The 25715-nt window shown below is 41.8% G+C and overlaps 1 protein-coding gene across 6 annotated transcripts in view; it reads right to left on the bottom strand.

Annotated features, from left to right (window-relative positions):
• The window catches only part of LIPK (lipase family member K), a 66035-nt gene extending 49818 nt beyond the window's left edge, over positions 1-16217 (bottom strand). The window contains exons 1-4 of one of the 6 annotated variants that reach the window (XM_041729509.1): positions 15467-15673; positions 6044-6243; positions 5525-5762; positions 453-596 (exon numbers count right to left, since the gene is read on the bottom strand). The gene's annotated coding sequence lies outside the window, so the exon portion shown is untranslated. The other 5 variants (XM_041729512.1, XM_041729508.1, XM_041729507.1 and 2 more) reach the window with 5 other exon arrangements.
• Positions 16218-25715: the final 9498 nt, after the last annotated feature.

Below are 25715 nucleotides of genomic sequence, written 5' to 3'. Positions count from 1 at the left end.
TAGGTGTGGAGTCTGCTTGAAATTCTCTCTCTCCCTCTCCTTCTGCCCTTCTCCCTCTTCAAATAAATAAATAAAACTTTGTAAATAAACAAACAAGCCAATAATAGTAAATATTGGAGAGAAGGAGGAACAACTGGCTTTCTCATACTTTGCTGATGGGAGTTTATAATATTACAACTGTCAGAAACTGGCAATTTTTAAAAACCCCATTTTTTAGCTAGTTTGCTCAAAATAAAAGAAAATACAAGTCTATATAAAGACTTGTTTGCAAACTTGTTCCTTGAACCTCTATTCATGATAGTACATTATTGAAAATAACCTCGAAGTCCATCAATAATAGAAGGGATACACAGTTGTGTCATATACAATGGAACCCATTGACACGCACGGCATAGATCAATCTTGCAAACGTTTTGCTGAGTGAAAGAAGCCAAACACAAAAGAATACTTACTTGGTAATTCTTTTTCTATGAAGATCAAGGACAGGTAAAATTAGCAGCTCCTGGCTGGCTCAGTTGGCAGAGCATGCAACTCTTGATCTCAGGGTTGTGAGTTCAAGCCCCACGTTGGGTGTAGAGATGACATAAAAACAAAATCTTAGGGGGGAAAAGAACAGATAAAATAAATGTATTGTGGTAGCATTGACTGGAAAAGTACAAGAGCTTCTGGGTGATAGCAGTACTTTCGGCCTTGACCGGGATTGATTGTCGAGACTCACTGAATTGCACCCTTAAGATTTGTGCATTTTTATTGTATATAATTACAACATGATTAAAAAGAAACTGGAAACTATGTTGCAAAGCAGGTGTTCTCAATGATTACTAGTTCTGGCATAAATTAGTGCAATTCAGTTGGTAAACAGCATTGCTACATTTACCAGGACTTCTTACGACCATTCATATCTTATGTCTCAGAGGTTCCACTTAATAAATGGATACCAAGAGAGTATGTTTTTCACTTGGAACGTGGAAGGGGAGTGGGGGATCTTTCTGTACAAAGTTGCTTTCATGCTTGTTATTTAAAATAAATAAAACTTAAAAACAGGTTCAATTGTAAAGCGGTGTTTAATACAATGTATGTTAATTAAATATATTAGATGCTTAATTAAATATCGTAGAGAAAGCCATTAAAATGTTCATGAAAACACTCTTAGGGTATTACATCAAGTGGGGAAAAAATGTCAGGAGGAAGAATTGTGATACCAATGGTCTTAAATCCAGGGTATGCAACGACTTTCCAAGAAATACACAGGCATATAAATCGCTTTTTAAAAAATCAGATTATAGATATTTGTCTCTTATATATATTCTTTCCTAAAACTAATACAACCTAAGAATTTCTGACTTCAAGCTGGTTCTCCTTTTTCAACTCTTCAAAGGGAAGGTCAACCTCTCCCATCTCCTGAATCTTTGCATGGTGAATAGCACAGAGGAACACCCGACAACATTGGGATTGGGATTGGGGTAGCAGTCCTTTCCCAAGAGTGAGTCACCTCTGCAAATGTGTTGGGTTTTAATTCTTTGCTTTCAAAATATTGGAAAAGAATCTCCTTGAGTTGTTTGGAGGTAGAGCACTAAAAATAAGTTTTGTGGATGCATCGCTATGTAATTTGTAGCACTGAACTTCAGAAATAATTCAAAGAACTGAACAGCATGAAACAAACATGGTTTTTCAGCACTTACATCTGTTTAATAAATGGAAAACAACTGAAGCTGAATTTTGTTTTATCTGTCAATAAATAATAACAACTGGGTGTATGAATTAAAAAGAGAAGTTCCATTCCTTTCATTAAGAGATTCACTGCTAATAAAATTTGGTTTTAATGCCTCATAATCATTCATTAAGCCTTTAATATATTTATGATCCTTTGACCAATTATATACTACTAAAAATTACAATGGCAAGTTACTAAAAAATTAAAAGAAAATGCAACTTTATGACTATAACTTGAAAATGACTTAAATTTCAATGCACATCTACTGTTTTAGTTGCAGAGAAGAAGGGTTAATTGATCAATAAAAGACTCTTCAAGCATACAAATACATTAGGAGATATATATATATATATATATGGAAATACATAAAACACCTGTAGAAAAATAAGTGCAATGGGAATATGAATTCAAGGAATAAACAAACAATATAATTTTTTAATACATTGCATAAGAGATTTTTTTTTCAGTGGATGATATTAGGTTTCAAATCAAATCACTATTCTATTGGACATTTTTTAAAATTGTGTAATAATTTTAATTTAAGCTATCAATATTTACAATATGTCTTAAGGTGCATCCTTACAACTATTCAAAATTATAAAAATTTTGTATGTCAGCCTAAAAATGTGTGCAGAGTTATGGAGTTTTGCACAATTTGTCTGGGGGGAGAGAGGCAGAAACTATTTTTAAGCAACTTACAGACACATTTAAAAATATATATATTTAAAATACCTCAAGGAAATAAACTAAAAAAGTATTATCTTCCAAAGACTGGGAGGTTTACTCCAAAATGATAATGATTATATTTGGATTCTAGGGATAAAATCTTCTCTTTTTGCTTTTATTGGTTATACATTTTCTTCGATAACTTTATTAGGTTGAATTACTCTTATAATAAGAATATACTTAAGACATTTAGAAATAATTAGGTATAAATTTAAACCTGATGACCTCTGAGTAAATGCCCTAATGATGTGGAAACAAAGACAGAAGAGAAGTTATTAAACTTCCTCACCACTTAGAGCCCATTGACAAGTGCTTGAAACAGGCAGAGGGACCTTCCTCTAGGGACTCAACTGCCTGGATGTTGATACTTTACTAAGCGCAGGAGGCAATCTCAGCCCGACCCCCAGGAGCCTGTAGGTCTACTTTAATATACAAAAATTCCTTTGGAGGGACGCCCGGGTGGCTCAGCGGTTGAGCGGCTGCCTTTGGCCCAGGGCGTGACCCTGGGGTCCTGGGATCGAGTCCTGTGTCGGGCTCCCTGCATGGAGCCTGCTTCTCCCTCTGCCTGTGTCTCTGCCTGTCTCTGCGTCTCTCAGGAATAAATAAATACATACATACATACATACATACATACATACATACATAAATAATCCTTTGGAAACTTCCCTTATCTCTATCCCCCAAGATATATGTTGGCAATCCTCTCCCAAGTGTATGACCCACCAATATAGATCCAAAGGGTCTCACTGAGTGAGGGGCAGGCAGGGCGGGATAGGGAGAGACAGGTAGGGGGCTACATGGCCAGGCTCACAGAAATACTGAGGCATAACAAAACCAGATCACCCTGCCCTGGGCATTGGTGGGGGGCCGGGGGGTACCCCTTTATGGCACTCACATTGTGACCAGGCCCCAAAGAAGAAGGAAGCCATTAAAGACGTTCTCGCCAGTCCTCGCTCAAACCAACACATCACAAGACTGATAAGGCCACAGGCTCCCTGGTCAGTTCTCAGTCAAAGACTGTGGGTGGGGACCCACGTGGGCCACCCTGTCGGGACTCCGCTGCCTCCTGACGGCTCTCTCTGTGTCCTTGCTTAAGAAAACCCAACCACTTTGCTCGCTCTCCGTTGTCACAGAGATTCGTTCTTCGACTCTGACTCCATGAGACAAGAACCTCGCTGTCCTGCTTCCCTGGAAGTCTTCTCTGGGGCAAAGTTCACAAGGTTTAGTATTTCTAGTTTGTAGTAACAGTATCCGCAGACCCTTACCCCCCCACCCCCCTTCTAGTTTACTACAGGAGTCTGGGCAGTGATGTTAATGCCTGTGTTCCCCAGAAGACTTGTCCGTCAAGGAAGACATTCTGGTGTTCACCATGTTTCCCCTTTCTATCTGACATAATCCCTCCCAAACCAGTTGGGGTGTTCACGAAAATTTAAATTGTCTCGTCGTCCTTCCCTCTGCATCCTTCATGAAGCCCTGACAATCTTATCTCTTCCTGAAGAGGTGTGACTCACAAGGTGACACACCCTGGGTAGCCAGGCAAGTCAGAATCTGGATCTAATGCGGTTCTCTGTTTTCTGAATTCCTCCTCCCACAGGGTGAAAGAAGGAATCAGGAAGAGTGAGGACACTGTCATCAACAAGTGAATGGGAGGAAACCATTACACCACGGGACACCCAGGCCCACAAATCCGGGATTCTTTGCGTCAAGGGCAGAAGGACTCTAGCAGCTTTGACAGGACCTGCATGGGGTGGGGGTGGGGGAGCTGAGAGGCCAAGAGTGGAGGCCAAGCCCAGGGGAACCCCCACAAAAAAGATTTGCAGGCTGCAAGGGGAATGCAATGGTCAAGGGAGAAGAGGAAAAGCAGCCAACACTAGAGGGCATCGTATTTTCACGGCTCTTCTACGACGTTGAGGACCAGGCCCTTGAACTCTGGAAGGTTGTTGCTTCAAAATTAAAAAAAAAAAAAAAAGTAAGACAGACAACAAAGGAGAAGTCGTAAGGAGATCTGGATTCCTCAGTTTCTTTTACGGAGTCAAAGGGACACGGAAGAGGTCAGCGAAGACAGTTCGAGCTAGTTGAGCTAAAGCGACTCCTTGGGCACCACAGTCCCAGCCCCACACTTAGTTCCGTGCAGTATCAGAATTCTGGTCTGAAGCGTTACGTGGGCTCAAGTGACTCTATATTTGAGCAGCTATCTTTTCCCAAACATGAAAGTCTTATAACAACTTCCTTGTTTCTGAAACCAGAAAATAATAGATAAGTCTATTGTACGAGGGAGAAAATAAACACGTGGCTTTGGCAGGCAGACCAAGAGGACGGCCACTTTTGCCCTCAATGCCTGCGGGACCTGAGTCCCCGAGGCCGACCCACGCTCACGGCCCTGGCGTCCTCGCAGGCCTGCAATTGTGAGGGCAGGGGGCGCGCCGTAGTCTTATATCCTCATCAGTAGGAACCACCTTTTCACTCCTCACCTAGTGAGACAATTCATTAAAAAGCAGCAGGAAAGGAGAATGACATGTCCCCACGAACTATTGGAAGATGCTCATAATTCCCATAAGCAGGAATGTCGCCTAGTACGGCGATGCCAGCCAATCACTTGGCCCCACACTCCCCCGAAGATGACCCTGTTCGTGAGAAGGAATAATCGCGTGTAAGGCCATTGGAATGGGACAATAAAAGGCTTTTTGAATATTCCAAAGGGTTTTTAAGACATCACCCAGACAGTATTTCCCAAAGCCCTAGACGGACAGTCCAAGGGGATGATCTCGTACATCCCCAGGATCTGCCACTGACCTTTCCCAGGTGTGCACTTACACACCTCCTGTGAGGACACTCAGGCTGGGTCTGCTTCCTAAAGGCTGCAGCTTTCAGAACCTCGCACTGACCTTCTCTGAGGAAAACTGCACCAGAGCTGCTCGGTGGCCACATGAGTCTCTCGCTGTCTTTGGCTCCACGAGGTAGCGCCAACGACAACGAGATCCTTACCAACACACGAAGTTCCTGCACCTCCAAATATTTCCCATGTCTCATTGAATGCCAGGACCCGGGCCCTGCAAGTAGATCCCCAGCCCTGCAGGTCATTACCTGGTCCCCGAAGTGTCTGGCTGTGCCGCGGGCTATGGGGTGTGTGTGCATCTGCGGTCTTCAAGCCCTGGGAGTTTCCAATTGATTCCAGCTCCGTCCAGAAGCAGTTGCCAGGAGAACACGCTCTGCTCCAGACAGCCCAGGAGATGTTGCAACCAGAAACTTCTCAACGCAAGGCAGATTAGTCATGGCTTCAAATATGACGGATGCCGCCCAGGCAGCCTTGCCAGGTGAGTTCCTAGCCGGGGATGAAAAAAGTATTAACGGACTAAAACCTTGTGCCTGCCAAGCCGGTCCCCGGGTTCTGTGCCTCAAGGGTCAGATGCATTGGAAGTTTCTCTGCAGAACACACACTGTCCATCCAGAAAAGAGTTCCACCCAACGATGGATGCCATGACCCGGTCCTACCGGCATCTCCATAAAAGGCCTCACTCCCCCTGTACCATCAGTCGCGACGCCTGTAAGGTCATCCAGGTCCCCATTCGAGGTTCTGCTTTGGCTTTCCTAAACTTCCCCTACCTTCTTATGGACGTTGAGTAGCAGGACAGGCGGGAAACAGAAAGTGTCTCCAATTCTTTCAACAGCGGCCTAGAAACACAGCGTCTCCTCCAAGATGCCCAGCCGGCGAAAGCAGAAGAGGGACTTGAGCTCCGCAGTGTCTTCCCTGAGGCAGAGGCAGCTCCTGTGCCTGCCTTGGGAGGGTCCTGGTGGCACCCAACCTGCAGGGCACCATACACCTGCTCGGAGTCCTGCTTTCTGTTTTCACAATTGTGGGGGTGCAGGTCTGATGGGACGCCATTAAACCAAGCAAACATCTAAAACGATGCAAACACTATGCTTTGACACGCTTACAAGTCACCTGAGCGGAGGAGGACTATTCCCGAAACAGCCCCTGAACGGTCACCGTTGCTTCCGGCCTGTCTGCGGCCACAGAGCTCGGATATGGGTCAGACACACTGATGGGAGAAGCTGGGTGGCTCAGGGGTTAAGCAGCCCGCTCTCCGGTTAGGCTCAGGTTGTATTCTCAGGGTCGTGGGATCGAGCCCCACGTTGGGCTCTGCACTCAATGAGGAGTCTGCTTGAAGATCCTCTCTCTCCCTCTGTCCTTCCCTCCAACCCGTGCTGGCGTTTTCTGTCTGTCTGTCTGTCTGTCTCTCTCTCTCTCAAATAAATAGATAGATAGATAGATAGATAAATAAATCTTTTAGAGAAAACACAAACAACAACAGAACTTGCATGTTGGCAGTCAGGACTTAGTGGCATGAAGCTGATTTCAATACTGCCCAGTTCTCTTCGGATCGTGTCGGTTAGTAATTAGACTGTACTCGATTCAAAATCACAGCTGGCAGTGGCTTTGCTTCTATTACTATACTAGTTTCGACAGTTAATTAAAATGGTTGTAGATGATTTGCTTTATTAGAAAAGTCTTACATCTCTGTGCTTTCAATAGGCAATTCCACTTACGCTGTAATATGTTCCACTGGCACATGCCATTTTGAGGCTTGAAAAGGAAAACAAGGCCCACTGGAAAGGTGGTCCATGTGCTGGCAATACAGAAACAACTGGAATCTAGTCTATGCTAGAAAATCAGATACTCTTAGGCAAAAAGAAGTGGAAAGGTGAAGTTTTCAAGCATTGCATAGTTGATATTGAACCATCTTACCAAGTTTTCCGCAGGGTATCCTTCCCCCAAAGGAAATCCAAATCACTGTTGTTTGGAAACTTACACTGAATGAGTTATTCATCCATGTAAGAGCCCTTTGTGGTTTTGTTTATTCTTCTTTAACTTTAACCTTTGTCTCTGATCCCCACTCCCACACATTTGACCTGCATTATACCCCAATCTGTCACTGTCACGTATCATTATAAAGAATATAGTAAACAACCTTGCCATGTGGTATTTTGTAATAAATCTCATCCTGTTTCCTACTTTACACTATTCTTATGAACAGGGCTGACTGCAGACTACGTGAGAGCCAGTACAGGACCCCACGTTTAAAGATGATGAAGAAGTTCAAGATACAGGCAGCAGAGTAGTGAACAGTATGAGAACCTTCCGAACACAAGGTCCCACGCTTTGCATATGTGACATACCCATCGAGTCAGCTCTGCTTGTGAGAACACAGCACGTTCCAGTCTATATGTGGTTTCTTTTTCATTATTGTCCCACAGAATTCCACAATATTTGCTTTTTAAGTATCCAGTTCCCCCCTCCCCGAGTCAGACACATGACTTTATTTCCTCAGCATTCCCAGTGTTAAGAACATGAGCATTTACACTCCCTGTTACCAAATGTGCGAGAATTTCTTTGAGATATATTTCTAGAAATAAGATCTTTCATAGGTCATAGGTCATACAGTTGCTCAATTTTACTATATGCTGCCAGATTGATCTACAATAGGCTATGTACCCCCATCAACAGTGCTGAAAGTCCATTTCTCTACCTATTTTGCTCATTGTGCTGTTGTAAATATCTCTGTCAACATGTTCTCTATTCCTTTGATCTATGACTTGATTTGGTGAACAGAAATCCAACTCTGCTTACATATTTACTTTTACACTAATATTTGTGCTTTGGGGATCTTCTTTAAACATATTTCCCAACCCCTAGATCATAAAATAACAGGGCAAAAGTGCTTTCTCTTTGCAGAGGGGGTGAGGCCCATCCTGCTCTTTTGCTTCTCTTTCCTGCTTTATGGTGGAGGGGTAGGTGTTCATCCAGGAACACTTCCTTCCTCTTTTGTCATGACTTCTAAAAGCACCAGGGAGGGAAAGAAGAGAGTAATCTCTGCTTGACTTATGCTATAGGCTCATATGGTAGTAAGTGTGTTTATTTAGTGACTGTGTTCCAGGCGTTAGGAAGGTCTTAAAGGGAATGTGACATTCAAAGTGGCCTGGAGCTGGGTCCCCATTCTGAACACATTTTTAAATCTCTGCCTTGAGAGGGTTTTTAGGGCAATGAAAATACTCTGTATTAGGCTCTACTGGTAATAGACTGGATACATGTCATGCATTTGTTTAAACTGCTAGAATTTACAACTCCTAACACCAAGAGTAAATCCTAATATAAATCGTAGGCTTGTGGTGATGATGATGTGTCAAAGTAGGTTCATCGGTTGTAACAAATGGACCACTCTAGTGAGGGAATAGTGATGATGGGGGGCTATGCACATTTAGAGACCAGTGATAAATGAAAAATCTCTGTCTCCTCTCAATTTTACTGTGAACCTAAAATTGCTCTAAAAACATTGTCTTTAAAAACATCTGTGAATTTATGTCTGATCCAGGAATCTGGCATTGTTTCCTCAATGAGATTATATGCCGGGGATCCTGGGTGGCTCAGCGGTTTAGCACCTGCCATTGGCTCAGGGCGTCATCCTGGAGTCCCGGGATCGAGTCCCATGTCGGGCTCCCTGCATGGAGCCTGCTTCTCCCTCTGCCTGTGTCTCTCATGAATAAATAATAAAGTCTTCAAAAAAAAAAGGAGATTATATGCCTTGGTGTTTGCATAATGTTGTATTGATTTGTGTTGTTTTGGTTTTTTGCTTTTGTGTACCATCCCCTGGGGTTTGCATTGTTATGGATTGGTAGGGATCTAGGCCTTCTGTAAGATTCAAGATTTCTATTTTAGGGTATGAAATCCTCCAAAGTTGTGCACTGAATACCTTTGGTATGTGCCTATGTGTATATGCACCTATTATCTTGTTGGCTGGAACATATTGGAGATTATGACTCACAGGCAAACAAGGCTCATGGACAAAACAAACATCAAAACTCATTCCTTCTTCTAATTATTGTAGTAACTCATTAAGGCATGTGGATTTTCCCAGGGAGGGGTGTTAAATTTGAAAAGACTGAAGATCATACAGGATTTTGTTGAATCTAAGATGTCCTCATTTGTAAAGTGTACCTCTCATTATATTATAGACTCCTAGGAAAGAAACACAACATCAGCCATAGTTGTAAGACATTGATTATGAGATGCATTCCGAGTGCAGAGGTATGAAAATGTAAAAAAAAAAAAAGTGTTTCAAAATCAATGAAGTATAGTTTATTATAATGCAGCCACATTGAGTTAAATCACAAAGTTTGGTCACAAGATCTTTGTAAGAATTTGCTTCATGATTCAGATATATCTATGGGTTAAAAAACTTGCATGCTTGTATATTCCATGAAGTGAAATCACCTAGGATTCGCAAGTCCCAAAGATCTCCTTTATAAATTTTGAAGGGGCCTTAAAAGACCATAATTACTAGGAAAGGGTCCTGAGACCAATCCATTAATGCAAATTGTCACCTAAACCCTGCTCAGTTAATATTATAATGTTTATTTTACAGGTGAGGAAACAAATTTAGAAAAGTTATAAATACTTAAAGAAGTGGCTCATGAAGGACAAATAACAAGACATTTAACCCCTCACCAAGACATTTAATTCCTAGAGCACCAAATGCCTGAATTGTCCTATTATACAGATATTTGATATCCTGCTATAGGTTTCATAGTCCAAATGACCATTGTATACACAGTCCCTAGGTTTTGGGATACTCAAAAGATTATAATTCACCCCAAATGGGGTTTCTAAGTCAATGTTTATCTATGTTTCAGTTATTATCCAATAAATTACATGTACAGACAAGATCAAGCCTGTCCATTTGATAACATGGAAATAGGAGAAAAGAGAAAAGAATTCTTCTTCCATTCAAAATTTTATCTACAGACTACTTGTCTATGGTGCCTGTCTTTATAAGCAACTTGGGAATTAATATTTGTAAAGGAGACCAGCATTTCTCTGATACCAAAGCCAGAAAAGGATATTACTACAAAAGAAAACTATAGGACAATATTCCAGATGAACATAGATGCAAATATTCTCAACAAAATATTAGCAAATTTAATTCAGCAGCACATTATAAGGATCATTCAGCATGATCAAGTGGAATTTATCCCTGCGACACAAGGATAGTTCAATATACACCAATCAATGTGAAAATACCTCATTAATCTACGATCATCTCAAAAGATGCAGAAAAAAAATCTGACACAATTCAACATCCATTCACAATAAAAACACTTCACAAATCAGGTATAGGAGGAACATATCTCAACATAATAAAGGTCACATAAGACAGGTCCACAGTTAAACCACATTCAATGGAGAAAGGTTGAAAGCTTTTCCTCTAAGATCACAAAAAAGACAAGGGTGCCTATTTTCACCACTTCTATTCAGCATAGTACTGGAAGTCCTAACCAGAGCAATCAGACAAGAAAAAGACATAAAAGTCATTGAAATAGAAAAGGAAGAAGTATAGTTGTCTATATTTGCATATGATGTGTTTTTACTATAGAAAATCTTAAAGACTCAATCAAAAAAACTGTTAGAGTTAATCCAATTCAGTAAAGTTGCAAGATACAAAATTAACATACAAAAATCAATAGCATTTCTTTTCATTATCAACAGATTATCTGAAAAACAAATAAATAAAAATAAAATCAATGCCCTTTACAATGACATCAAAAACAATAAAATACTTAGGAATCAACCTAACCAAGTAGGTAAAAGATCTCTATTCTGAAAATTATAAAACAATGATAAAGAATCAAAGAAGACACAAATAAATGGAAAAGTATCCCATGTTCATGGATTGGAAGAAATAATCTTGTTAAAATGTCAATATTGGGAATAGCTATCTGTAGATTCAGTGCAATCCCTAACAAGATTACAATGACTTTTTTGGGGGGAAGCAGAAAAAATAATCTTAAAACTTATATGAGTTTATATGAAACTGCAAAAGACCCCACATTGCCAAAGCAATCCTAGGAAGGGAAGATAAAGCAGGAGGCATTCTCTATTTCAAACTCTACTATAAAGCTATAGTAATCAAAACACTATGGCACAGGATAGAAACAGAGGATAGAACAGAATCAAGAGCCCAGAAATAAACCCAAGTGTATATAGTAAACTAATATTTGACAAAGGGGTCAAGAATTCTCAATGGAGACAACACAATTTCTTCAATAAATAGTGCTGGGAAAATTGGATACTTACATGTAAAAGAATGAAACTAGACTCCTGTCTTACACATTCACAAAAATTAAGTCAAAATAGATTAAAGGCTTAAATGTAATATCTGAAATCATAAAACTCCTAAAAGAAAATATAGGAAAAATTTCCTTGATATGGGTCTTGGCAATGATTTTTTTGATACGACACGTAAAGAACAAGCAACAAAACCAAAAATAAACAAGTGGACTACATCAGACTAAAAAGTTTCTGCACAGAAAAAAAACAGAAACAAAACCATCAAAGAAGTGAAAAGACAACCTATGGAATGGGAAAAATATTTGCAAACTATATGTCTGATAAGGGGTTAACATACAAAATATATAATGAACTTATACAACTCAATAGCAAAACAAACAGCTGGTCCTATTTAAAAATGGGCAAATGACCTGAAAAGAATTTTTCCAAAGATATGAATGCTAAACATGTACATGAAATGATGCTCAGCATCATTATTCATCAGGGAAATGCAAATCAAACCCACAATGAGATATCACCTCATACCTGTTAGAATATAACCAAAGGAAACAAAAAGACTAACTTGGAAAGATACCGGTCATAGCACAGTCATAGCAGCATTACTTACCACAGTTAAGACATAGAAACAGCCTAAAAGCCCATCAACAAATGAATGGATAAAGCTCTGATTTATATGGTGCCTATCAGATTCATATATAAAATACTATTCAACCACAAAGAAATGAGGAAATCTTGGCATTTACAACAACATGGGTGGACCTGGATGGCATTATGTTTAGTGAAATAAGTTGGATGGAGAAAGACAAATGCTATATGATCTCACTTTTTGTGGAATCTAGAGGGGAAAAACAGGCTCATGGAGAAAGAGATCAGATTGTGGTTAGCAGAGGATGGGAGGTAGGGGCCGAGGGAATTGAGAGAAGGTGGTCGAATGGTAACTTCCACTTACACGCAAATAAGCAGTAGGAATGTAACGTACAGTGTGATGACTTAGTTACTGCTGCTGTACTACTCACAGGAAAGGTGTTAAGAGAATGAATCCAAGAGTTCTCATTACAAGGACAGACATTTGTTCCCTTTTTTCCCATTTCTTGTTATTGTATCTGTATGAGAGGATGGACATTACCTGAACTTACCATGACTTACTGTGACAATCATTTCACAATATACAAAAGCCAAACCTCTGTGTCGTACGCCTGAGACTCATATGGTGACGAGAGTCAAACATATCTCAATAAAACTAGAAAAACAATTTTGAGAAATTGCTCTCACCCATCAGGTGTTGCAAGTGTCAGCTTTTTCCTTTTGATGTGTGCCATTAATGTCTTCCTCCTGTTCATTCCTCTAGCTCCTTTTATGTGACTCAGTTTAAGCACTTAAAAGTACCAACAACTGGGTTTTCTGAAACAAATTCCTAGTGACTTCCTGATTTCAATTTTTTTCCCTTAAGGAAAAAATAATTTTTAAGAGTTTGAAAAACAGAAGAATGAATGCACATATTTAAAAGCTAGCTCAAAAAAAAAAAAAAGCTAGCTCTCTGATGAAAAATAATTGTATAAAATTAAGAGAGGAAAGGCAATATACAAGATTCAGAATAAGAAAGGGGATAGGATTCTTTGTGCAGAGAGAATCTGAGAACAAATTTAAGGGGATGTTCTTAGAAATGGTGTTAGCATTTTCCCAAGTGTATAAATTAGAACAATAGTCCTCCAAAAAGGTTACTTAAATAACAAGAAAAGGTTCCTGGTCAAAAACGTTTAAAATTCCTGTATGTTGTACTCTTGGAGGCTCACATGCACATTGCTTCATTGCTCCTGGAGGAAATGGAAAACTTTACAGTGAAATATAAATGATTAACATTGACTCTAGATGCAATAGAAAAGCTAAATAGGTCTTAGGAAAAGTTTAAAAGGTGGTAAAAGATCCCTTTGTGAAAAAGGCATCATGCTTAAGGGAGTTAGAGATCATAGTTCTATCAAATCACAAAAGAACAGACAATTCTGCTCTCTAAACTATTACAGAGCATCAAGGAGATCTTTCTAATGCATCTGATTAGAATAATCTTTATTAATAAAAGAAATTTAAAAAAATTAAAGGCAACTATAGACCATGATTACTTACAAATTGAGATACATTAATGTCAAATAAAGAAATAGCAAATATAATACACCAAGTAGGGTTCATTCTAGCTATGCAAAAGTACATAATACAACAAAAACTTTCAATGTGAAAATGCATCTTAAATGCCAAGACTTTGGAACACAATAAAGCCTTGTTTAAGATGTGTGGACAAAGAATTGCTCCCCAATGGCATCAGAGTAATTGACTAAATATCTGGAACACAATGAAGCTGAATACTTGCATCATTTCAAATACCATAAGAAATTCCATGTAAATTAAATTTTAGATGTAAAATAAAATTTAAGAATTTAGATGTAAGATATAATAATTAAAATCAGAAAGAAGTGTAGGTAAATAATTTTATAATACTTGAGTGAGGAAGGGCTTTCTAAATATGATACCAAAGGCCGAAATTATGACAATAAATCATTCATTAAGCCATGTAAAATCTTAGTAGGTCTGCATTCCTACATGTGGCATAAAGAATCTTCAAAAGCAATGAGTTTGGAAAAATATTTACAACTTATATAATCATCAGAGTTAATAATCTTTATCTATAAGGAGTACTTAGGAGGCAGCAAATAAGTCAATTTGACAAAGTGGGAAAAGTTCAGATATAAAAAATCTCACATAGGTTAATATAAAATACAGACCATTTGTATGAACGAAGGTTCAAATTTGCTGTTAATGACGCGGCAAAATCACACATTAAGAAATCACCAGTATCGGGGCAACTCCTGGTGGCTCAGCAGTTGAGCATCTGCCTTCGGCTCAGGGCGTGACCCTGGGGTCCCGGGATCTAGTCCCACATCGGGCTCCCTGCATGGAGCCTACTTCTCCCTCTGCCTGGGTCTCTGCCTCTCTCTCTGTGTCTCTCATGAGTAAATAAATAAAATCGTTTTTTGTTTTTTTTTTTTAAAGACTGCTTTAAAAAAAAAAAAGAAAGAAAGAAATCACCAGTATCAAGCGTAATGCCCACCGGGTGTCAGGGGCCGAGGCAGAGCAGATGGGTGAGCTCTGGGTGCAGCGAGGCTGAGGATTCCCAGCAGGTGCACGCACTATATGGGCAGCACCCCCCGGAGGGCACGTGGGCAGCGTGGGCCCCAGCTGAGGCCTAGGTGACCCGGCATCCCGGTCCTTCCAGCCGAGACTCGGACACGTGGGGTGTAAGTGGGCCAACCCCGCTCATGGTTCTTACCACCATTATGAACCTGCCACGTGCTGTAATTATTCCCTCCTGGTGCCAGGTCAGGAAACCCCCACGACTGTTCCAAAAAGTATCACACTCCAATTTTTTTTTTTTTTTTTTATGATAGTCACACACAGAGAGAGAGAGATAGAGGCAGAGACATAGGCAGAGGGAGAAGCAGGCTCCATGCACCAGGAGCCCGACGTGGGATTCGATCCCGGGTCTCCAGGATCATGCCCTGAGCCAAAGGCAGGCGCTACACTGCTGCACCACCCAGGGATCCCCACACTCCAATCTTGATTTAAGATGAAAGTTTCTGTCCCTTCCCCACTTGGGCCCGTGTCCAACCAGCTGAGACCAAGAGCCTGCGAGAGGAGAGGGAGCATGCTGGGAGCGCCTAGGGGCTCAGTGGGTGAGGCATCTGCCTTGGGCTCGGGGCCCCAGAATTGGGCCCCAAGTCACCCTTCAGGCCCAGCTGGGGGGCAGGCAGGTGCACCCCGTCCCCGGGGTGGACAAGGGCTGGTAGTAATGCACAGCATCACATGGACCCCTTTCTCCACAAGTCCGCCCCCCCGAATCCACAATCCCTGACCTCTAGAGCCGTGGGGGTGCGTTGGAGGCAGGCGGCAGGAGGGCATGGCCGGGTAGGCCTGGTCCCGGGCCTCCCTGTGTGCTTGGGCCTGGCCCCTGCTTGCCCCCTCCTGGCAGCTGTCCCGGAGCCCCGGGGGACTGCAGACTCCCGCTGCACCCCAGAAGGCCTCTACAGCCACTTGGGGGTTCCTGTGGTCATGGGGGAGATGACTCACTCGTGGCTGCGGCGTCAGGCTTGGAAAGCAAGTTGCTGGCCAGCGGCCAGAGAGCAGGCTCCAAGCTGCTGGCAGGACAGGCATTCAGAAAGTCCCACCTCGGCGCAGCTCTAGCTGAAAGGAGTGAGCTGAAGCTATCAACAAAGAGCCTTCATCATGTTTCCAGAAAAATCTCAAGGAAAAGCACTGCAGGCACCAGTGGCAGGTGTTGGATCCGGCTCTGGAGGGAAGGGTGGACGAGTCCCACCTGCTAGCATGGACATTGGGGGTCATTCTCCCAGAATAAGGGGGCACTAAAGTCGCTCTAGATGAGCAGGATCATTTCCTGTTAGGAGCTGGTGACACTCTTCTAAAGCACGTGGACCAACGACGGCAGCCCATGAAGTGGCCCCTTCCACCGGATTCTGAAATCTTTCATCATGTAAAAGTTCCCATGTCTCTGTTTTGTAACAAGCTAATGACATCCAAAAAACAAACAGACAAAAAATCCAACCAACCAAACAAACAAAAAACACCCCTGCCACCTGCCAATCTACAGCGGTGTCTCCTTGTCCCCTGTGTAGGGAACCCGTTCGCAAAATAAGAGTCAAATGATTTCTCCGACCTTTAGTGCAGGTTCCACCTGGGACTCTGGCCCTTTGCTCTGGAGTATGGTTCCCATTAATTAGGTCTCAATAGAAATTTCTTTTTTTTTCAAGATTTTATATATTTATTCATGAGACACAGAGAGAGAGGCAGAGACACAGGCAGAGGGAGAAACAGGCTCCCCGCGGGGACCCTGATGTGGGGCTCGATCCTGGGGTCAGGGGTCACGCCCTGGGCTGAAGGCAGATGCTCAACCACTGAGCCCCCGAGGCATCCCACAAAAGAAATTTCTATTTTACTCCCCACTGCAGCTGTCACACATCTGAGAATTTATCAGTTGACTTGAGCCCCTGCCACCCATCTGGGAGGTCTGAGCTCCGTGATGCAAGCCAGTGGATCTGCCTTGTGTGCAGTCACTGAGTTTGTGGGGTCGTGCAAGGGGAGGCTAACACTTGATGCACAAGTCACGGGGTCGTGAGCGCCTTAAGGGTCCCGATGTGGTTCCATTCAAGTGGAGTCACGTATGAAGGCAGGAGTGTGTCAGGTGTTGAGGTTTGCCCTGTGTGAATTTACTACAGAAAGCAGTTGAGTGGGTACCCGGTGCACGGCAATCGTTTCGGCGTTGCAGCGCCAATAAAAATTAGTTATCGCTTTTCTTTCTTAAATTATTTGTGTGTAAACTTCACATCAAGGGAGAAAGGAGGTTTGCTTCCGAATTGAACAGTCCTTAGGAAACTTTGACTTATTTTTCCTTATTTCTCCAGTCTGTCTTCAGGCGCTTCATCAGACTTCTCCAGGGTCATCGTGTGCGGGGCTCCCGGGGTCCTCGGACAGTACGCACTCCTCCGTCTTCAGCCCAAGAAAACTTGCACTTGTAAGAAGTTAAAATTAACTGGAAGCTTGTGTCAGAGCTAAGGCTACTGCTGATTGTGGGTTTGTTATTAATTTTGCTAAATTACCGTGTCCCGTTGCTGCAGGTGCCGAGGGATAGGACACGTGTGTGGACAGGTACATATCACGGTGCACACACACACACACACACACACACTCAGAATCTCCACGGACTGTTCTCAGATTCTGGAGGTCGTGACAAAACCACAGACAACCGGGACCACAGAAGTGGCTGCAGAGGAACTGCCCACCTTCCTTCCACGGCGGGTCTGGATGTGGAGCGTGAAGCATGTCCTGCTTCATAGCTCACGCGTGTTGCATGTATCCTTTTGAATATATCCAATCTTAGAGGACAACGATATTCTTGAAAGACATTGACTCATTTAGAGACTTAAGAGTTTAGAGGTAGAAATTTAGAAATTCGAATTATAACAGGTAATCACGACAAGACTCACTGGTGTGGTTCGGGTGAGGCCCATCTACGGCAGCTCAATGGCCGGGGGTCCATCAGGAACCCTGGGTACGCTGGGGAGTGAACAGCCACCCTTTGAAGCAGAAATTCGTCTGTGGTCATGGGGAGTCGGGTGTGTTACTCGAATTCAGGCATCTTCATGACGAAGGTTTTCATTTCCAAAGCGATCGTGAGGTCCAAGCTTTCAGACTCTCTCCCACAACACACATGGCGGGCTTGCCCATGGAAACCCAGTGCTTTGCAAGGAATGTTCTGGACACAGCAGCATGCGGACGAGCCCGGGCTTCTGGGGCCAGGGGCAGAGCAGTGCCTCCTTGTGCCTCAGTGTGCACAGCATTTCTAATAATATCCCTCCCCCCATTTTGCCTCAGATTTCTTTACTCAGGAGACGTTTTCTGAGCTGCCACAATATACACCAGATTTTTTTTTTTTTTCAGGCAGTGGAGATCCAGTCATGAACAAATAAAAATCTTTACCCTTGTTCGACCGACACTGGAGACGTAGCCAAAAGCACAAAGCTCATTTTCAGCCTCAATCTAAGCATAACATAGTCCACCAGACAAGTAAACAAAAAGCATGAGTTCCGCAGAGCTGTGCTTCTCAGGCCTTGATGTGAGAGAGAGCATGTGGGGATGTCGTTACAATGCAGATTCTGATTCAGGTGGTCTGGGTGCAAATCCGAGATTCTCTATTTCTATTGAATAAGCTACTGGGCCCTGGGCCCAGGCTTTGAGTAGCAAGGGTTAGGGTGAAGGTGATGAGGTTTGGGAAAAACGTGTCTAGATTTGAATTTTGATTCTGTTGCTTAAGCAAGCTCCTCTTGGTGTCTTTTTTGTTTTGTTTTTGTTCTTCCTTTTTTTTTTTTTTTTTTTTTGGATAATGAGGACAATTATGGTCATTATGATGATCTAGCTACCATTTACTGAATACCAACTCTGGGGTAGGCACTGTGCTAAGTTTTTGACCTACATATTCTAATCCTCACCATAATCCCTGCAAAGTATAAATGATGGCTCTCATTTACAGACTGAAAAACAAACTGTGCTTGAAGATGTTAAGCAATTTCTTTAAAGCCACTCACCAGGCAGGGAGGGGTGGGAGCTGCGCTCTTGCTCTTTGCATAGTAGACTCTCAATTTGTTTGTAAGATGAGGATGAAAAGTAAGTGTGATGATGCGCCCAATATGCCTGAGATTGTGCTTGGTGTTTAGTAGGTGTTAAATAAATGTCAATAAATGAGAAGCGTGTAGGTATCATCATGAGTTGACAAGAACCAGAGGAAGGAGACGTCCTGGAATCCCATATTTTTCCTCCCCACTAGATCCACTCCATTTGGCTAGAGATTGCTGTGATTGGTGGGCTTATCCCCTCACTGTCCAGTTCCCATGGATCTGCTGACAGTAGTTACCAAAAGGAGCCCAATCCAGTGAGCAGCTTCTTCCCTCCGCCCGAATCCTTCAGTAGAGTAACTGCTGACATGTCCTCCGCTCAATCTGCGTTTCTTAATCCTCTTCTATTGCCAACCCTCCCCTCCGCTCCCACCACCACCACGAGCAGCAATACCACTGCCAAGTGCTCTGCACCTCCCTAGTGGGTGGAGGGAGGAGAAGCTCCATGTGGCAGCATATGAGCTCCATGTGTTTGTATTTGTTGGGGATCACAAAGCTGGGACTGCTTCTGTGGCCCAAGGAGCACCAGTGTCCCTGGGAGCTTGTTAAAGATGGAATTTCCTTGGGGCCTGTTCCAGATGTCCAGAATGAGCATCCTCGACTTGGGTCTCTGTGTTTTTTTTTTTTAAATATATTTTTAAAAATTTTTATTTATTTATGAAGTCACACAGAGAGAGAGAGAGAGAGGCAGAGACACAGGCAGAGGGAGAAGCAGGCTCCTTGAAGGGAGCCCGACGTGGAACTCAATCCCGGGACTCCAGGATCGCACCCTGGGCCAAAGGCAGGTGCTAAACCGCTGAGCCACCCAGGGATCCCCCAAAAAAGTCTGAATGCAATTTTAATAAAAATCCCAGTGATTGTTTTTGCAAACTTGCTGAAGGTGTAAATTCTTCTGAGGACAAGACTATTTGAGAATATTTATTTAAGACTATTTACTTAAAATATTCAAATGAAAGTAACAAGATGGGTCTTACCCATCTATATATATTTTTTTAATTATTTTTTTTTAGTGAGCTCTATACCTAATGTGGGTTTGAACTCATGACCTTCAGATCAAGAGTCAAAAGCTCTACTGACTGAGCCAGCCAAGTGCCCCTCAACTGTATTTTAAAATGGGTTTTAAAGTCATTAAAAATTAAAAAGTATGGCATGGTATAAGAATTGACTATAGATCTATGAAGCAGAACAGATAGGCCAAAAAACAATTGTAAAATAGTAAAATATAATGTAAAATACGTTGTACAATATGTAAATAGATCATATTATACATCCAGTGGAGAAAGAGAATACACGTCAAAGGCTAAAAGTACAAGTCCTCTTAGAACAAAAGCATTATGCTTAACAAGAAAGAGTCAATATAAAATGTTTTCAAGATATTTTGATATGATAGAAAAACCTATGAATAATAGACACTGTTAGGGGCCCCTGGGTGGCTCTGCCTTTGGCTCAAGGAGTGACCATGGGGTCCCAGGATCGAGTCCCACATTGGGCCCCCCATAGGGAGCCTGCTTATCCCTCTGCCTGTGTCTCTGCCTCTCTCTGTGTGTCTCTCAGGAATAAATAAATAGAATCTTTAAAAAAAATGGGCACCATTAGTTATGAATTGGAATCTGGATTCAGTTCAGGCTCTGAAGCCTGTGTTCTACTCTTCCTCCTTGCAACAAAGACAATAAATAAAGAAATAAATAAATAAATAAGGAATAAATAGTGGGGGAAGAAAATCTTATCAGCTCATGTTTATATCTTCTCAACAAACCAACCACAGTTTTAAGGCCGGTAAATATTTTAAACTATTTTAAAGGTCAAGATTCTCTTCTTAAGAGCTCAATTGTTGGTGCTATTTGGCCCAATCACTTCAGACAGACAGTGCAATTATCTACATTAAGTGCTCTGTAATGAGCCTAAATGAATTTCCTCATTGTGCTCTATACTGAGTTCAGCTTTCAAATATAAGAGATCTAATATCTTGGATCATTTGCAAGAGAGATACTTTTGAATGAGAAAATCTGCCCAATAACTTGGGAACACATACAAATAACCTTGGTTTGGTGTGTCCTTCAGGGCCAGTGGCAGACAATATGCTTCTTAAGCAACCACCCCACCGTGTCCTTGATGATCAGAGATCCTCCGGACAGATTGGTCTTTCTGATTCCACCATACTGTTTATGCACAGGGGGTAAGAGAGGTTCCTAGTAGTCAATGAGGATAGTTAGTTCCTTTGGAGGTGGTGTAAATGAAATGAAATCCTGACATGGATAAAAGAGTAACCAAACAAGTCCAAGAAGAAAAACCTCCCCATCACATATTAATTATTCTTGAAGGCATACCTTGATATTTTGATAGGAGGGTGGAAATTCAGGGAATGGCAACACCTTCTTAAATATATCCTATCACGATGAAAAAAGACCTTTTCAACAGAAATTCAGAAATAAACTTGATTCTGATTTAGGAATTAAGCTCTCTGTTGCATTAAGTGAAATGCTAGAAGGTGTGAGAGGCTCCATATGTTGCATTTGATCCCAAGAGATGGAGTCACAAAATTAAGCCTTTTAGATATTCTGGCTCTGGCATGTGGTTGAAGATGGGAGCCTTGTGGTGTTGATGTGACGTGGGAGGAGACGATTGCTGGGAGGGACTCGGGAGTGGATTCCTATTAGGAGTATAGTGCTTGCATTCACTGAGTTTAATGTGGCCATTTGGGGCAAGAAGATAAACATTAAAAGTTAAAATGGGGATATAAGTTGGACAAACTTTGTGGTCTTAGAGGAAGCCAATTGCACTTGCCACAAGAGGATTCAATGTAGAGTATTCTCAAGGATGGATTACATTGTCTGGGTTAGGGAATATCATCAGGAAACATATAGGCATAAAGAAATAAGAAAATAGGAAGGAAACTGATGTAGATGGAGTCTTTTTTTTTTTTAAGTAATCTCTACACCCAACAGTGAACTTGAACTCATGACCCTGAGACTGAGAATCACATGCTCTACCGACTGAGCCAGCCAAGTGCCCCAGATGGAGTCCCAAGATACCTATAAACCAAATGCAGTGTAGGGGAGTGTTAATCTGTGATTTGGACAAACTATAAAAAACACATTTAGGAGATAAATATGGAAATATGAACACTGTGAGGATATTTGATAATATTAAGGAATTCATTATTTGTTTGTTTTTAGGGGGTGGTTCTGATGTTGTGGTTATGTTTTTAGACTTTTTAAATGTTTTATGTCTACGTGATAAAACATTTCCAGGTGAAATGATATGATGTCTGGAAGGTTGCTTTAAAACAACCTGTTGTAGAGATGAGATAAAATTGGCCACATAATTTAGGCTGAAATATAAATATTTTGGCTGAGAGATACTTGGGGGCTCTACTACTTTCTAATTTTTTTGTGCCTGAAAACTTCCAAAATAAAAGGTTTAAAGTAAATTAGTAATAGGATGATGAGGCAAATCAAACTCAGGGCATTGTAAGTTTTGTGTCAAGTTTAGGAGTATTTTTGTGATATAAGCCAATCCCAAGTGTGTTTGCTGTTTACATGTGCTTTTAAGAGAAACTGGCACATTAAAGAAATGGATAGGTTAGCTATATGGAAAAAAATTAATTATTTGTTAATAAACAATTAGTCCAGGTATCAGAGGAGCACATAATTATAAGCTTTGGCGATGAAACAAGAGCTCTCATGTGTCTGCTGAGCCACGCAGCAGAGAACAGACCATGAAAAGCAGCCCGGGGTTCCCTGAAACGACAGTTTACAAATTCGAAGCAGTGATAAAAGCTCTTCCAGGTACCTGCTGTAAAACCAAGAGGGAAGAGAGGTAAAAAGGCAAAAATGTACTTTGTAACGTAGTATCATGTGAAAGGCTGATGTGTGTTAGGACTTGCTGGATGGTGTGGGACATTGACAAAGTTGGGTCGGCCGGACCTGAATTCAAGTCCTGCTCCCACTATTTGCGGGGAGAATGTGCACACACAGTTTATTCTCTGTATCCTTACTTTGTAAAATTGGTGTATTACCAATTTTGTAGTATTTTTGTGCGACTTGTGATGCCAGATATAAAGTGCTTAGCACTGTGCTAGTTTGCCCTGCCATCTGTTCGTGAGCGGATCTAAGACCTAAGGCCTATTACTATTTTTTTTTTAGAGAAGTTTTCACAATTTGTAATGCGAGGCCTTAACTTAAAATGGGCACAAGCACCATCTTTTGATTAAATACAGTCAATGCCTTGGATTAAGAGGGAAATCCCAAGCAAATCTGCAAATCTACGTTCTGGTGGCAAATTTGGGTAATGAGATAGTTCCTACAAAATTTATTTGTTAAAATTGACTATGAATATGAAACTATTTTAAATAACAGTGTTTTTCTCAGAGGAATAAACTGTATGTCTGTGTGCTCATGCAATTAATTTCATAGAAGAGTTGAATTTTAGAACTATAGAAACAAAACACTGCTAGATTTGCAACGATCCTGATCCAGCTGTAAAGCATATTTACCTATTAATGGTATAGATTTGTGGACCTGTGCAATCTGAAATATCTAATGCTATTCGGTCATTTAAAGCTCAGTTTTGATTTCAAAATTTTTGTAGAGCTGCAGTCACTGAGAGTATGTCATAGTAGACGGAAAATTATCAGTGCCCTTTAAACAATGCCAACATCTGTGCTTCCATCCGTGCGTCTTGTAGCTAAAATCTGGAATGTCACTGATATCGACTCTAAGCACAGGGTCACTATTAAGATTATCGAGGTAATTTTATAAGCAGGATTTCTTTTTCTCTATTAATTTAACTGTCTCCTTTGTTTTGAGTCTGGAATGGAACTGAAAGGTCAGTGAGCTGAACCACGTTATAAGATAGGAAAATTGTTCCTAATAATTAGAAATACGCCGCTTACCAGATTTAACAGACAAAAGATCCCAATAGGCAGAAGCAATTTAGGGTTGTGACATTTCTGATTACAAAGCAGAGTGAAATGAAAGCAAATCAGGAGCAACACAACAAAACCCGGTCTGTTTAATAGACTTAAAACAGGGACTCTCGGAAGTATGGATTCCTGACCAGGAGTATCACCATCTCCTGGGGACTTCTGGAAATGCCAATTCTGAGACCCTCCTCAGACAGACTAAATCGGGACCCCCCGGGGGATTAGCCCTAAGGATGTGTATTTGAACAAGCCTTCTGATTCTGATGTTTGTTAAAAGTCGACCTTAGAGGCCCCCGGGCAGCTCAGTGGTGGAGCATCTGTCCTCGGCCCAGGGCGTGACACCGGGGTCCAGGGATCCAGTCCGCATTGGGCTCCCTGCAGGGAGCCTGCTTCTCCCTCTGCCTGGGTCTCTGCCTCTCTGTGTGTGTGTCTCATGAATTTAAAAAAAATAAAAACAAAAAACAAGAAACAAAAGTTGACCTGAAGAGGCTCTTCCCCAGGGTATGTCTGCACGTCTCAGATCAATTTTCGTTCCAGATCCTTTGAAGGCTGCTTGCATAGCGAGCCCAGACTCTGGGCCTTAGAAAACAGGTGGTGTCTCTTTTCAGGAGAGGGGCAGGCTTGTCCCCTGTAATAAGGACAGTGTCCCTCTGTGGGGCCAAGACTGGATGGGATTGCTTGCAGTGCGTCCAGAAGCCTGGGCCTGCTCTGTGCTGGGGTTGCTCACTGAGGCGGCCCAGGTATGCAGGGTCCCCCTGGATCAGCAGTCACATGTCCTGGGACCTGGGGACGAGGCAAGGTGCAGGTGGGCCCTGCTGTGCGGGGAGTGACGGAGGCCTTGGCCTCTGGCCGGGGAGTCTCCTGGGTTTTGGCCGCGTGGCTGACACCGCGGCGGCAGGGGCCTAGATTGCAGACAACCCCGAGGTGCTCAGGTCCTCGGCGCTCAGGTCCACGGGCCCCGCACCTGGGTCCCTTCTCTGTTCAGGCCTCACTGCCCCAGGGGAGCTTTCCTGGTGGCTCTGCTTACACATGCTCTGTGCCTGTCCTACTCCCCGACCTGCTACATTTCTATTTTCACTGATACCTTTTTTTTTTTTTTAAGATTTTATTTATTTATTCATGAGAGACACAGAGAGAGAGACAGAAACACAGGCAGAGGGAGAAGCAGGCTCCATGCAGGGAGCCCGATGTGGGACTCGATCCCAGGACCCAGGGTCACACCCTGAGCCACCTGGGCGCCTCTATCAGTGATGACTATTACCTGGTACCATAATATTTGTCCATTCATAATTTACTACCAAACTTTACTGCTAAAATGCAAGCTTTCTGGGGGGGAGGGCAAAGTGTTTGTCTTTTCTTCCTGTACTTAGAACGCATTGAGCTCTATAATTATTTTTTGAATATAAATATTTGCTAAATATCAATATAATACATTGGTTGTAATTTAGGCCTATTAAATGAATGTAAATATTTTCTACAAGGAGTACAGGTTTAATGGACCAAGAAGCTTTTTAAAAAACTTAACCTAATAGATCCATTTTGGCCTGTTTTAATAAGTTCAGTTGCAAATTATGATGAGATGCTTCAAAATGAAGGCATAAAACACAGAACCTTAAGGTCATAGAAAGAGTATATTAATGCTTGGATAATTAAAATTGTTTAGGAGAGTATTTATTCAAGGGAAAGTAATTCTTTTCCTAACCATGAGCCTATGTCTGCACACACACATTCTCAGGAGTATATGTGTGTGTAAATATATGTATGATTTTATAGGTGTTTGTATATTGTACAAAGTTTATTATGTATCAAATATATATTTATACACACATGAAATATATAACATGCATTTGTAAATAAATATATTTATACTTAGATATATACTTTAAGACACACATACAAGGTGCATATCCTCTTCAGTGTTCCATAAGTTGACTAACATAAAGATAAGGAGATGAGGATTCACAAACAGAGCCACTCAATTCTCCACGAATATTC

The sequence above is a fragment of the Vulpes lagopus genome, chromosome 14, assembly GCF_018345385.1.
Source record: "Vulpes lagopus strain Blue_001 chromosome 14, ASM1834538v1, whole genome shotgun sequence".
In the NCBI taxonomy this organism is placed as follows: Eukaryota; Metazoa; Chordata; class Mammalia; order Carnivora; family Canidae; genus Vulpes; species Vulpes lagopus.
Note: the sequence above shows the minus strand (reverse complement) of the source record. Positions and strands in the feature narration are given on the sequence as shown.